This window comes from Temnothorax nylanderi, unplaced genomic scaffold (genome assembly GCF_030848795.1).
Source record: "Temnothorax nylanderi isolate EJ_2023f unplaced genomic scaffold, tnyl_v1.0 TNYL_tig0445_pilon, whole genome shotgun sequence".
NCBI lineage: Eukaryota > Metazoa > Arthropoda > Insecta > Hymenoptera > Formicidae > Temnothorax > Temnothorax nylanderi.
Window position 1 is genome coordinate 103,838 of NW_027249507.1, and position 12,905 is coordinate 116,742.

General features: G+C 34.8%; 1 long non-coding RNA gene across 1 annotated transcript; it reads right to left on the minus strand.

Annotated features, from left to right (window-relative positions):
* Window positions 1-11,035: 11,035 nt before the first annotated feature.
* On the minus strand, window positions 11,036-11,898 carry LOC139782853 (uncharacterized). The gene is made up of 3 exons (XR_011721029.1): window positions 11,857-11,898; window positions 11,143-11,288; window positions 11,036-11,080 (listed from the first exon to the last, which is right to left on the minus strand). It is a non-coding gene; the product is annotated as an uncharacterized lncRNA (long non-coding RNA).
* Window positions 11,899-12,905: the final 1,007 nt, after the last annotated feature.

Here is a 12,905-nt window from a genome sequence, read left to right on the forward strand (position 1 = left end):
TAATTTATTATAGTTATAATTATATTATTATTGAAATAATTATAAATTATAGCATTAATTATACATATTATTACTTAAAAATTAAATTTCATGATCCCTTTTAGCACATTAAATTAAGAAAACTTAGAAAAAATACAGTTAATATCAATTTTTTTAAAGTTACATTAATTCATTCTACATTTTTCATTTATATTATAAATAAAGTTGTGAATGACGTAAATATTATAAATAATTTATTTAAAAAATGGAAGTATTAATTACGAAAAACCATCGATACAGTGTTGCGAAATTAATATATTTCAAAAGTGTACTCTGACGAAACGTGAAGCTTTTATAATATATATGTATATAAATGAGTTCATGATCGCCATTGGTGGACCTTATCATTATTAAAGCTACAACTCATCTATCGTAACGCTTTGATCGTGGTCGTAAGCAATGAAGCCGTCGTATATAAACCGTATATCTATGTATAATATATCTATAACACATTTTTTTTCACACGTCGAGAAAGCTGACAAGTTACGTAAAGAGTTCAAGCTGAATCAACTCATACGATGAGCTTACGATAGCGATTACGATGAGCGTTACGATCGCTTACGGTGAACATTACGATAGATGTAGTTGTAGCTTAAGACTTAATTGTACACATTACTTTTCCAGTACAGTGGAACAACTAATACAACAATGATCATATCTAGTACAATATTTTATATATACAATATAATAAAAAAAATGGTACAAATTAGAAATTAGCATATTGCTTAATCAACATTTAAAGACACACACAAAGTTCCTCTTATTGTATTTTATTTAATGCAATTACTATTTATTATTTTAGATTCCTCATAGAGGAAGCTTATGTGTGTGCGTCTTTAAATGTTGATTAAGCAATGTGCTAATTTCTAATTTCCTCTCTTTGAAATGATGAGGAAGCAACGTGCAAATTTCTAATTTGCACCATTTTTTTTAATTAAAAATTTATCTGTCGGAAAATAGAAAAGAACGTTCTTTGAACATTTACTAATGAAAGATTATCGTATAGTATCAATACACTGTAATTTTCTAATTATATTTAATTTAGTCTTTCTACCCCTATTTCAAATATAATTCATTAAGAGAGATTTGGTTTATTACTTCATGAGATACAGATTTTTAAATATCAGAGAATGCGTACAAACATAAAAACTTTACAAAATTAGATCTAATCAACCAAATCTTAATGAGTTATATATGAAATAGGGGTAGAAAAGACTGAAAATTTTAATGAAATTTGAAACAGACCAATATCTCAAAATTTGCGGAAGTTACAGCGAAAATAAACATTTCTCAAAAAATTCAAAAAAAATTTTTAAATACATGATATTCTATTATTAAAAAAAAATTTATCTCGATATTTTAAAATTTGCGGAAGTTACAGCAACCATCGTTTAAACCTATCGTTTAAGAAAAATTCATCATATCATATTATTATGCTGATGAGGACCTAATTTACTTATATAATTAAAGACGTAAAAACCCATACTTCATACATTTATTGATTTTTATATATAAAATCTGCTAAAAACGAATCATTCAAAAGCAATTATTAAAAATAAAATTTACCCAACTTCTTTTACTAATTGTACAGTTTAAATAATAGTGAATATATTATTGATAATATTAGATCATTTTACATGTTTGTAACGTCCTAAAACTATTATTAAATAAAACTATTTAATTAAATTTTCTTTTTTTTTATTTTTCTCATAATGCAGTTTTATATTTAAATATAAAATTGAGATGCAACGTAAACTGGCATTCTTATTGATAAAACAGATTATAAGGTAGTAAAAATCAAATCGAATAGAATAAAAAACACAGCATAAGAAGATCTTGCTGCGAAATTATGAGATAAATTTACTGGCATGCTGTCGGCATACTGCCAACATTTTGCTATGTGGGGTAAAGCAATTGTCAAGACACACACAGTAACAGACTACGAAGGTAGAAAATGAAAGGTTTCGAGTTTAAATCCTGATCGGCTCTGTTAATTTTTCCGTTTACCCCTCTCGCTATCCAAAATTTCCTTCCGTATCTTTCCTCCACCCTCACTACACTCCTTGTTTTCTCGTATATTTCCATGATCCTCTTTCCCAACCTCTCACTCACCCATGGTTTTTTCAGACATCTTCCCAAAACCCTCCTGTCCACTGAATCAAATGCTGCCCTTAGATCGACAAAAGCAGCCACTACCTTCTTTTTCCTCTTTAATCGCTTCCCTATCGCATAATTCAGTGTGTAAAGGTTGTCCACCACTCCTCTCCTCTTCCTAAACCCTGCTTGGCTTTCTGGAATCATCCCCTTCTCCACCATCTCTTCCCTCAACCTATTTGCTAATATCGACGCGTACACTTTGTACGCCGTCGGCATCAGCGTAATCCCTCTATGCTCACTCACCTCTTTTGCCCCTCTTTTTCGCTATCGGAACGACTACTCCGTCCTTCCACGCCGCTCTGGAAAACCCTCTCCTTTCCATACTCTCCTGCATACTTCCCATAACGCCTTTCTTAAACCACTTCCCCCATAACTCCACACTTCATTTCCTATCTCGTCCTCTCCCGCCGCTTTACCTTTTTCAGCCCTTTCAGCACTCTCTCTACTTCCTCCCATCCTATCTCCTTCTCTTTCTCCACTTCCCCCTCCGCCCCTTACTCTCCCTCCTCTCCTTCTCCAAGCCTTCGCTTGTATTCCGTTCCTTCTAACATCACCCTAAAGTATTTATCCCACTCCTCTATTGTTATCTCCTTATTAATTTCTACCCTTCTTCTCCTTTCCTTGTTTATTACTTCCCACACCTGCTTCTCTGTTCTCGCCTCTCTTGCCTCTTTCAGCAGATTTCCCTTTTTTCTTCCTTTTTCCTCACACATTTCCTTATACTCCTTCTTTCTTCTCTTATGATCTTCTTTGTGTTTTCTTCCCTCTTTTCCAGTCTCTTAATAACTTTTCTACCTCCTCCCTCTTCTTCCTACAGTCCCCATCCCACCATACTCCCTTTCCTTCTGCCCCTCTTTTTACTCTTCTCACCCTTACTTCCATCTTAATTCTTTTTGTCAACTTTTCGACCTCTTTATCTATTGCCCCCCTACCTATTTCTACCTCCTCCGTCCTTCTTCTAAACTCCTCTCTTGCCTCTTTCGACCAGTCCGTCTTTTAAACCCACCTCTCTCCCTCCGCTATTGTCCCTCTCCTCTCACCAACCCCCCCCCCTTTGTCCACCCGTACTGCTACTGATTGGTGATCCGAATCTACCTCACACCCCATCTCCAATCTTGTCACTCTTTCCCAAGCTTTTCTAACTCCTATTGCGTAATTGATCACGGTTTCCCCCCTTCCTCCTGTAAAAGTCACCTCCCCCTCCTCATCTCCCTCCTTTGCTCCGTTCATAATTTCCCATCCTTCCTCTTCCATCCATCTAATCAGCCCTTCCCCCTACCTATTTATCATTTTATCTTTTGATTTTCTTTCAACAACTCCCTCTTCTCCATCCTCTAGCGCTCCTTTCTCCCCTGTTCTCGCATTGAAATCGCCCCCCAATATCCATCTCTCCTCTCTCCCTTCCCCCTCTTTTACCGATTTTATCTTACCCATCATCTTATCCAAGTTGCCGCTTACGTAAACTGTTGCCAATCTCCATTTCTCCTTCTTCCATCTTACTTCTCTAATCATTGAACTCTCCTTCTCCACCCATTCTTCTTCCTCTTCTAACCTTTTCTGACTCCCATCATTATTCCACCTATTGCTCTTCCTTTTCTTCCAACTCTTTCTTTCCTTGCACCCTGTATACTCCAGTTGAACTCCTTGGCACCCTATTCTTCATTTTCTCCCATTCTCCTGTTCCAGCCACGTCTCCACCAACCTCACGATATCCCACTCTTTTATCCTTTCCCAAACCCTTCTTGTTTTTCTTCACTCCCGCTACATTCCAAAAGCCTATCTTTAGGCTTCCTTCCTGTTCTTTCCCTCCTCCTTCCATTTCTCCTGCATTCCTTTCTTCCCCCTTTCCCCATTCTCCCCTACTTTACCTCTTTTCACTTCTTTTTCCTCATCCCAACTCCACCACTTCCCTCTATCCAATCTTTCCGTACTTTACCCAAGCTCTCTCCTATTCCTTCTCTCCTTCTCAGCTATCCTCTACAGGCTCCATTACATTTTTCTTTCCTTCAAGGTCATGTCATCCTCTATTCTTTCCATCCTTCCTTTCAACACATTCTTCCTCTGCATTACCTCTCTTTTTCTTTCTCTATCTTTTAACCTAATTAAAACCATTTTCTTCTCTTTCTTCGTCTTACTTCCTATCTCTTTTACCTCCTCTATTTCTCCCTCACCCCCATATCTAGCCATATCTTCTCTACCGCTTCTTTTAGCATTCCCTCTTCCACCTCCACCCTTTTACTACTATATTGTTTCTCCTTCTGTCTCGTCTCTTCTAACTCTCCCCAACCTTTCTAGCTCTCTTACTTTCACTTCCATTGCTTTATCTCTTTTCCTATCTCTTACTTTCCTTCCTCTTTCACTTCTCCCTGCCCTTCCTTCCTTCCATCTTTTTCCTTCTCTATACTCTCCAGTCTTTCTTTCAACTCTTCTATCTCCTTCTTCAATTCCTCCCTTCCTTCTGCCATTTCACCTTTCTTTCTCCCAATCCGCCCTCATCTTCTTAATCTCATTTTTATCATTTCTTTCTCTTTCTTGCTTTCTACCTTCTACCCTCTCTTTCTGTTCTTCTTTAATTTTCCGTATTTCCTCCAGCATTTTAACTCATTATCCTTATCATCTGTTCTTTACCCTCTGGCGATCTCACCATTTTCTACTCCTTTTAAACGCCTTTTCCTTTCTCCTCTTCCCCCTTCCTCTCCTTTTCTGTTAAAATAATTATCCATATCCGCTTTATCCTTTCCCTCAATTTCCTTTTTCATCCCTCTACTCTCCTTTTTATCCCCTGCCTTCCTCTCACCTTCTTTATTCTATCGTCTCCTTTTCTCGCTATCTCGCTTCAAATCTACCGCCGCCCTACTCCTTCCCTTCTCTCTCCGAGATGTCACTACCTGTTCTCTCAGCCTTTCTTACTCTTCACCCGCGATGTCACCCACCTCTCAACCGCCTGCCAAACTTCACTTTTTCTCTAAGGTGTCCCTAACCTCTTTCTGAACCACACACCGTTACTAACTAACATCTCCTCTTCTACCCTTCCTTGCTTCTCGCCACCACTTCCACCGCCTTCGCCACCTCTCCCTTCCCTCCACCACTACTCTCCTCTCTGCTACTACTCCTAATCTCACTCTATGCTTTATTTTTCGCTCTCTATCGCGCTTGCTAACCACCCCGCTTCCACCGCCTCCTACACCAAAAGTCCCTCTCCCTCTCTTATTAATTAATCACATATTATTTTATTTTTCAGACTCCCTTGTACTTTTTCAATCTTTTTCATTCTTACTCATTCTCTCTCATTTTATCTCATTTTGTTTTATTTAATTTGTTGATTCACTCTCAATTACGTTCTTTCCATCACTATCTTTATGTAGTCTCCTTCCACTGTCTTTGTATAGTTTCCTTCTTTCTCATCTATTCTGCATCATTTTTCTAATTTTATTGCATTTTACTGCTTTACCTTCTCTCATTCTTTTTTATTCTTATTTGTTCTCACTCATAATGCTTTATTTTCGCTCATTGTCTTCTCTTTATTTCTCCCATTCTTTTTATCTTCTCTGATTCTCTCTGATTTTTGTTCATGTCCTATTATTCAATTTTATTCTCATCTATTCTCTTAAATTTCATATCCTGTCGTCCTAATTCTGTCTCTTTTCGCATTTTGCAGCCATTTTTTCTTATTCTCACTAATTCTCTCCTCTCTCTCTCTCGCTCTCCCTCTCTCCCTTTCTCTCTCCCCTCTCCCCCTCTACCCTTCCTCCCTTTCTTCTCCCTCTCTTTCTTGCTATCCCCCCCCTCTCTCTCTCTCTCTTTCCCCCTCTTCCTCTTCCTCTCTCTCCTTTTTTCTGCCTCTTGGCTCTCCTCTTTCCTTTTTTTTATTTTTTTCTTCCTTCTATTTTTTTTAACTTTATGATATCTTAATCATAAAGAATAAAAGAATCATATATTACATAAAACACGCTGTAGCTATCTTCATCGTTGATGTGATCATGATTATAGCATCAGTTATATCAATTATTGTTTAAAAATTTAAAGAAAAAAAAATTTGCTTTTTCTTGTCACGCAATGACTCAACGTAAATTTTTTTTTAAATAGGACGGACTTTAAAAAAAGCTCTAAAAAGAATAAAAAATGAAAAAATTAACAAATAAAGAAGCTTTCAAAAGTATGAAATAATACTTTTAAGAATTTCTTTCAATTTTTTGAAGTCGGCGCCAAATTAATGATAATTTTAATAGCGTTTTTCATTGGCAGAATTAGTGCGCACTTACAAGTACGCTCCAGTTCTGCCAAAGAAAAACGCTATAAGTATTCTTTTCAATTTTTGAAGTCGACGTCAAATTGATTTAGTAATTATTAATTTGGCGCCGACTTCAAAAAATTGAAAAAAAAAAAAACTTAAGAATATTATTAATTTGGCGCCGACTTTAAACATTGAAAGAAATTCTTAAAAGTATTATTTCATACCTTTTAAATCTTCTTTATTTTTTAATTTTTTATTCTTTTAGAGTTTTTTTGAAAAATCGGTTTTATTAAAAAAATTTTTTATTTTAAATTTATACTTCTTTAGTGCGTTATTCAATTGATACGAATCAAAAATAATAATTTATTATTTGCTTGTAATTATTAAGTAGCATATTTCCTTACTGCTCCGTACCCTGATGTTCTAACGCGATATTTTATGTACTAAAACTTTCCGGAGCAAGGATTGCTCTATAGTGAAAACCGCATCCGTCCAGTAGTTTCAGAAAAAATCGTGGACATATCTACATACATCATACTCGCCGAATTGAGAACCTCCTTTTTGAAGTCGGTTAAAAATAAATTATATTTAATTTTTTATCATGAAATTAAATTTTACACGTGACTGTTATGTCACATAGAAATTGATATATAAATCTATTTTAAAAAATAGAAGAAACAATTAAAATTTTTAAAATTGCTCAAAAATTTAAAAAAAGATAGAACCGACTTCAAAAAACTGTAAAAAATAAGAAAAAATTTTAAAAAATAAAAAAGCTTTACATTTTTTCTTACTTTTTAGAGCTTTTTTGAAGTCGGTTTTATTAAAAAAAATTTTTTATTTTATACTTTTTTAGTGCTTTATTCATTTACATGATTAAAAATAATATGTAATCTCTTTCAAATATTATATATCTTTCTACTTCTTTCTGCACTTTTTCACTCAGTAATCTCCAATATTTTTGCAATATTTTAACCATACAGGATAACTCCATCTGTTTTGTTACATATAAATTTTATTGCATTGTCTCGTATACTCTCCCTTTGGTTTTAGTCTGTGTAATTCTTACTTGTTGTAATTGGAATCATTTAAGGATAACATTTTTCTTGTAATTTTATTTGAGAAAAGTCGCTATTTATAATTTAAATAAATCTTCGGGTAATTATGAAGAAAAGTGGCTTCCTCCACCGATTTGTCTAAAACTTAATAAATATTGTGTAGGTCCACCTAGCTTACTGGCTGAAAAGTGCAAAAAAGGGAGTCTTAAAAAATCTTTATTAAAACTTCCTATACACATAAATCCCGAAAAGACGTAAAATGTAAGTGTAAGAAAATCGACCAATCCTAATCAAGTATTGTGCTGTCCGTAATCCCAGTAAAAGAAAATATTAGATTAAAATTAATCGATTTTCTTATGCTTATTACCTTTTATGTCTTTATGGGATTTTATGTGTGAAGCGGGGAGCACACACTTCTGCACAACGCATAATGCGTAAGCATAAGAAAATTGATTGGTCTATTTCCTTATGCACATGTGTATGGACCCAATCAATTTTCTTATGCTTACGCATTATGCGTTGTGCAGAAGTGTGTGCTTCCCACTTGAAGGTCTTTAAGCCCGGACACACACTTTTTCGTAACAGTAACAGTAAAGTTTCGACCAATCGCTTTGTTCGATTCGGGAACATACGGCGTACATACGTTCCCGATTCAAGCAACGCGATTGGTCGAAACTTCTGTTACTGTTACGAAAAACTGTGTGTCCGGGCCCTTAAAGGCTGTTGCACATAACAAAGTTTAAAGGTCAATCCAGACAAACTTGCATAGCGCATAACATAAGCATAAGAGAATTGATTGGTCCGTATGCATGTGCATAAGGAAATAGACCAATCCGTTTCTTTATGCATATGGTTATGCACCTATGCAAGTTTGTCTGGATAGACTTTTATGGCTTCTGCCCACAGAACACGGAAACGCTTGCCGCGCGGCAGAAGCGACACGGTAGCTAATAAACTTTTGGTTCTTACAGAAAAGTGACACGTGCTTGGTTACCGCGTCGCTCCTTGCTGCGCAGCAAGCGTTTCCGCGTCCTGTGGGCAGAAGCCATTAGTCATAATTGTAAGGCATAAGAAAATAGACCAATCACACTCGATTATTCTTCAAACGCAAGGAGAATAATCGATTATGATTGGTTTATTTTTTACGACCTTACGATTATGGCTGAATCTTTGTTACGTGCAATGGCCTTAAGTTTGATCAAAATAAGCTCATAATCGTATTCATATATCGCATCGTTTATATTAAAGGAAATTCAAGGTTTATTGTACTAATTGGCCAGTTTACGTACAGAAATGATTTATTTTTAAATTTGATCAAATTACAATCAATACAATATATCGGAAACAAGCAAGTTAGAGAATATCTCAGTTTTTTGGCTACCATAAGAATATTCAGATAAAATGACAGCTATTTTGTTAGGTGTCGATATATTGCATCAACCGCCATGTGTTTTTGCAAAATTCATGAGATACGTCCTATTAGTTATTATCATATCCGGAAGAAGAAACAACTGTTTTAAATTGATAACTGATTTTTAATAAATGTTGATAATCAATTTAAAACAATTGATCATATCTATTTTATAGCTTAGTATAGTAAAGCTAGTTTATTTGTTCAGACATCCACATTTCCACTAAGTATTATTATAGTAATAAAGGTATGCGCTAAGTCTGTACTTTAGCTAGATATCATAAAACATGTATCATTCTTTCTCTCTGGTACATCATACATTAGTATTACTAAGTATACGTTACTTTCTTTTTAAATCATACGAAACAATGCAGAAAAAAACTCGATATCGAATTCTAAAGTTTGATATAGTGTATGCTTAGACTGTAGTAAAAGTAAAAAAATATATATATAATAATTAAAAGAAAGGAAAAAAAGAGAAAAAAAGAAAGAAAAGACGCTTAATTACGTGAAAAGTGTATTCAGAATATAAATCGATTCCTTGTGCACATCTGACCGTGTTAAATTCAAACAAGTCATTTTCGTCATCATCATAATGTTATTAATCAACACAGCTTTGAAACGTAAAAATCTAGTGTTGTTAAATACTCTACTATAATCGTAAATCAAAAACTCAATTTTCTCAAGTAAATAGAAAGGAACATCATTGGAAACACCTTTGAACCAGAATTTCTTGAAACTGCCGCCTACCATTGTTACGATTAAATAATAACAGAAATCCATTTTCCTTGTGCCGCATCAAGTTACATCTAGTTATGTCGCATTCATTTTTCGGTTTTCATAATCACCTCCGATCAGCGCGTATCAAAGTAATCGACGAAATTATCGGATCAAGTAATAAAGTAATAAAGTATCAAAGCAACAATACATATTTTACCTCAATACGGAACATTCGTGAAAAGTATGTTAAATAATTTGCCCATCGGATTAAGACTCTATTCAAGCTAAATTAAATAAACTCGATATCGGAACGATACCAGAACATCACATTGCGAATACCAAATTGTATATATTGTGTAAGTACTGAGCGACATATCTAGATGAAAAATCTATCCAAAGCAATAATTGACGTACAAGCCGTGCGTTATCCAGCCTAATATTGGATCGTTAAACATTAACAAATGACCAAGGTGTATCATACGGTACATCCACATAAGTTAGGAGCTTAGTATAAAAATGAGGCACAATTTCACAATTAGGGAATCCTTCTTACACCAAATACTACTCCTCTATCTCCCAATAAATATATCCGTATATCAAACATGACAATGTAATTACCATCATTAAACTAAACCATGCATGGATATTAATATTGTGTCCTTAAATGTGTTTAAGGAAAATGACGATTTCTTAAATAACTGTCGTATTCTTATGTCGGTAACAAACAATCTTAACAACGAGCGTAGACTAATCATGACGCGTTCCATAATCGTGTAATCCTTGTATCGGTATGCGTCATATTACGTGCTGGGAGTTAATAGTTCTCATCAGGTGTAACGTAGTAACATTAATAGCGATTGGCGATTGGCGACAACGCAACGTAGTTGCTTAGTCACTGGTACCATTAATCAGAGCTTCTTTAGGCTTATTGCTCTGCTGCATACGAATAGAGGACGAGACCGATGTTCTCTTTGGCCTTTAGGTCCCTGCAAACTGTTATTAGATATGGATACGTCGTTCGCCGGTGTTCCTTCCGTGCTATTCATGGTCGATTGGTCGCATGGGCCGGCATTACTGCCTAAACAAATGTATATAGATTAACTCTAAATGTATTCATATACATATACAAATATGCGCGTCAGCCTACCGATCAGGCACGTCTTTCACACACGTACACACGCACACGTGTACACGCGCACGCACGCACGCACGCACGCACACGCGCGATCAATAAGTATTATTATTATTACCTTTATCAATGCTTGAAACATCTTGGCTGTTTAAAACAGTGTCTTCGTCATCGGTAGTACGACGATATTCATCTCTGCGATCTCTACGCTAGGTTGGAAGATGACTTTGTCTGCCACTCATATATCCTAAATTACTTCTCTGATAACCACCTCTTGACAGTAAAGCCCCCGAACGCAATCTTCACTGCTGTCCAAAATATCTCTACGTAATCTTAATAAACTTTTATAAAACAATTTCGAAATAATACAAGCGATAATAATTTTTATTATTACCTCTCTATATATCTTAAATATGCATGAATTTTCTTCCAACTATATTTGTAATGTCATCAACTTTTCACGCTTGTTGAATATTTGCACCATGAGCACTAATAGCTAATCCCATCAGATCTTCTCGAACATTAAATTCATCGGTATATCTAAAATAAGGCAAATTTTACATAATGCAAAAACAGTAATTATTACATCTGCTTATATATATAAAATATATGATTACAAAGATAAATATAATTTACTGTCTGTATCAAAAATCTATAATTACTGTAACGTATACCTTAGATTAGATTTGTACGAACAAGCAATAAATATTGAAACATTATAGATGACGTTAAAAGATAATAGTTACTTTCCATTTACATCAAACTCAGATAATTCTCACTTGTGATGTCATTCTGTCTTATTATTCATTAATTGCCAAAAGGCTAGAACGACGTCACAAGTGAGAACTTATCTGAGTTTTGATGTAAAAATGTAAAGCACCTATTAATATGTAAAATATAATTTATATATATTTATTTATTTACTAATAAATCATGTAATTTATATAAAATTCTAACCTCGCGAGACACCACGCGAGCACACGTCATTGCGTTAAAAGATATTAATGTATAATATAATTTATATATATTTATTTACCAATATTTTATCAATAAATATTTATATATAATAGTGAATTATATTTATTATATAATAAAAAATCCTACTAACCTCGCAAAACACCACGCGAACACACGCCACACACGTCACATCCACGACACACACGCACGAAGCTCGCACAAATCTCGCGACTCGCGATCGCCCGGCTTCGACCGGCCAATCACCGGCACGGAAAAGCGGCAACACTACGTGCGAGATATTTCGACTCGCAAAGCTCACTTCTCGGTCCAAATGGATTTTTTTATATAGGACTAGCACGCAGCGCGCGCTGACGCGCGCGCTTTCACGTCCAAACTTTTTCCGTTCCATTCACCTTAAAACACTCGTCCCACATCACCATTTCTCTCCGTTAAAATGTATTCCCTTTCTCATCCACTGTGCCAATGTCCATTCGCCACCACTTGTTTCTTTTTTTCTCTCCGCTCACTTCACACATCTGTCTCTCCCATATTTTGTTTTCTTCTTTCTTTTTACTTCTCGCATAAGACTTATCACACTTCGCTTCCTCGGCTCTTATTTTTCTTTTTTTTTCTTACACTTCACATTTGTTATCCCCTCTGCTTTTACTTCTCCCATTCTTCCTTTTTCTTCACTAATTATCTCTTTTTCCATTTTTTCAATATTTCCACCACTACCTCTAATTTTCTATATTTTTTTATTTTATTTATTGAAAGATAATCTATTACATACTCGTTCTTTGTTATTAATTTTCTTATTTTTTTTCTTTATTTATCGAAAGATAATCTATTACATATTCGTCTTTCTTTCCCATATTTCTTTTTTCCACCTTACTCTTCACATTCTTTATCCCACTATACCTCCTTTGCTTTTCCTTCTCCCGCTCTCCCTTTTTCTTCACTATCTCTTCTTCCATTCTTTATTTAATCTTTTCTACCGCCATCCTTTTTTTTATTTTTACTATCTCTAATATTTTGTTTTTATTTATATTTATCTATTTATTTATTTATTTACTTATTCTTCTTTATTTCTTTGTTTTTCTTTATTTCTTTATTTATCGAACTCGCCGACATCTTAATGAACCAACCACTCTCGCGCGGAAAAGTGATAGTAATATCGACAGCGCGATACATATCGACTCA